The 3,018-nt window shown below is 31.7% G+C and overlaps 1 protein-coding gene across 2 annotated transcripts in view; it reads right to left on the bottom strand.

The window, feature by feature from the left end:
* Positions 1-3,018, bottom strand: part of LOC126818801 (peptidyl-glycine alpha-amidating monooxygenase B) — a 53,340-nt gene that overhangs the window by 49,894 nt on the left and 428 nt on the right. The window lies entirely within an intron of this gene.

Below are 3,018 nucleotides of genomic sequence, written 5' to 3' on the forward strand. Positions count from 1 at the left end.
TGATCCACCCTGAAATGATTATTTGGCGATTGAATTTTGGGCCTAGCCTCGACCATCATAACTAAAGTCTGTACATGTATGATCAAAAACATAGTCTCGATTATCCATTTTTTGATTTAATCAGAAGCAGCAGACCGGGTTCTAATCCAGTAAATCTTGCAGGCCAGAGATGCCATCGAGAGTTGATTATGGTCTGGATAAGTTAATTAATGTCTAATTAATAATTTTGATAACATTTCAAGCCTAAAGAAAGACCTGCAATTGGCAGATTTAGCTCTTGCATAATGTAATTAACTTTGAATAATATCACATTCAAAATAACTATATACATGTATGTACATGTATGTGTACAATTGAAAATCCAAGCACTAGCCTACTTATATGTAAGGTACGGTGTTAGTTTAACTTCATTAAAGGAAATATTTACCCAAGCAGGTTGTTTGCTTAAAGATACAATATTATTCAAGAGCTGAATCTGCCTACTGCAGGTCTTTCTTTAGGCTATTAATGTTATATGAATTATTAATTGGAAATTTATTAACATGACAAGACCATAATCAACTCTCTAGTTATCAGATTACTCCAATTTTAAAGTAGATTAGAACAGTTTGGCTATTTAATGAAGTAATTTAAAAATGTAGAAGCGAGGCTATGTCTCGAATATCCCAGTACCGTGGTTAAGATAATAAACAATCAATTCGCACATCTTGTCAAAACTACAAACAGTGATAACTTGGCTCAGAATAAAGTAATTTGAATGAAATTTTCAACATATTCCTTTTGCATTTGTATCATTAATCATAATAAATACTCTATCAAACACTTCTTTTTTGAAAAATTAAAAAATTATTAAATTTTCAAGTCCCAAAAATTGGTACCTGTCATAAAATCAATAAATTTTAGTTCAGCGACCATTTCTATAATGACAATAATGTTATGTGCGGGATTTGCATGGCCAGTTGTTGGCTATTGGGGCTACACAAAATGAAAATAAATGTTTAAAACCAGATGCCATTCCAACCATCTTCAACTTGAGTCACAGACAAAATAAAAATTTGTAATTGTTAATTGGCAGTTGGAAAAATTGTCTTGAGCATCTCACCATTTTAAAGGTAGGTGAACTAGGTCTGGACTAGATGACGTAATATGTTGTGCACTATGACGTCACATATTTGGATACAATGGCGGAGCTCACTACATGTACCAGTTTGTATCGTCATATTAAATCATGATTAAATGTATTAATTTCATTTTTTTCAGTGGACCGAAAACATTTTAACTATCAGAATAATATACTTTAATGTATTTTCTGGAGAATGTCTTGTTAACACGAATCATGTCAAAAATATATGGCGCAATTTAAATATTTCCCTGGGCATCCATCAATAACACAAATACAGGGAAAGCAGTTACAGCATGATCAGAGGGAATAGTAATCAGGTGGAGTCAAAACCCATGACTATCGTTACCCAATTATCTCGAAACCAATTTTTTAGGTCAGCTTATAACCAAATGAAGTGACCATGTAATCTATACAAAAGATGCTTAATCTGTTATTTTAAAATTGCAAGGTGATTAGACTTACAGTGTGTTCAGACAATTTTTTTAAAGAATGGTACATGTACTGATTTACTTCAATGAAAAGAACACCAAAAATATAAAAGTGTATCATAAACAGTTGCTTTGAATAGAATATCAAATATTAAATTTCATTGGTTATCAGACGACTTCAGCTAAGTGTCTAAAAGTTGATTACAACACATTTAAACCAGTTATGAAATAATCTGGTCCCGTATGACTAATAATGATAATTACTGGTTAAAGGCTCAATACCACTCTTGTTGTAACTGAATAATATGTCCCAATCTTTATTCTGGCCAACAAATAGTACTATTTTACAATATTCCAATTAATTGATGATACAAATTCCATCTTAACACACCTTCTAAAAAATTGGAAAATTTCAACTAAATGATTTGAAAAGCTTAACGTAAACCTTATCAAATGTGACTTGGATTTAAAAATATTTTCGAACCCTCTGGGCAAGTAAAATAGGATGTAATGGATAATTAACACAACAGGTAGGACACTTAAACATCTAGTGCTTAGAATAAGGCTATTATTTATTTTCTGAAGCTGTCAAGCCAGCAAGAGTGTTATTGTCCCTTTAAGACTCTGTCTGTTTGCAAGGCGTCACAAATACATATATGCCAACAGAAGCCAGGGAAAGTGAAAAATTGAGAGTAGGTAACTGCTGGGATTACATGTAAATGTTGTTGACACATTAGACAATGAAAACGTAATAAGCACTGAAAACATTTACAACTCATGACTAATTGACATTTTGAATTAAATCTTGATTAATAAATTCATCTAACATGTAACAGTTACTTTGTCATAAAGATATGTTCTTTGGGGATAATTAGGTCACATTTTGACCAGCAACATTTATCAGAAAGTATTATAATTATATGATCACCATGGCATCTTTACACATGATAAAATTCGATGAAATACATGTACAATTACTGCTTATTACTGTACAATGTCTCAACAGACTTCTCTGGTCTTTATAATATACATGTACATGTACGAATCCATGGGCAATCGTCAGTTTTATTTTACAGTTGACACTTTTGGCCAGTCACTTGCCAATTCAGAAAGAAAGCTGAAACGGCACCAGAAACAACAGATCAGACCTATACAAGGAAAGCTATTCAATATATGGAAGTCATACAACGTAGAGACCACATACATGTAAGCACCAACCAGCTTTTGAAGAAATGTGGTGCAATATATGGACCAAGTGAATAGGTGATTTTAAACGTCCTATTCTTATGATGAGATTTAATTAGGCCAATAAAAAAATGCATTAAAACTTTAAAAAAAAAGTTATTTAATAAATTGTTGATGCGAAAAATTGTTATGATAAATTGTTGATGCGAAAAATTGTTGTGATAAATTGTTGATGTACATGTAGGCTACATGTATTGATGTAAGTCATGTATGTACTCAACT

This window comes from Patella vulgata, chromosome 4 (assembly GCF_932274485.2).
Source record: "Patella vulgata chromosome 4, xgPatVulg1.2, whole genome shotgun sequence".
Lineage (NCBI taxonomy): Eukaryota > Metazoa > Mollusca > Gastropoda > Patellidae > Patella > Patella vulgata.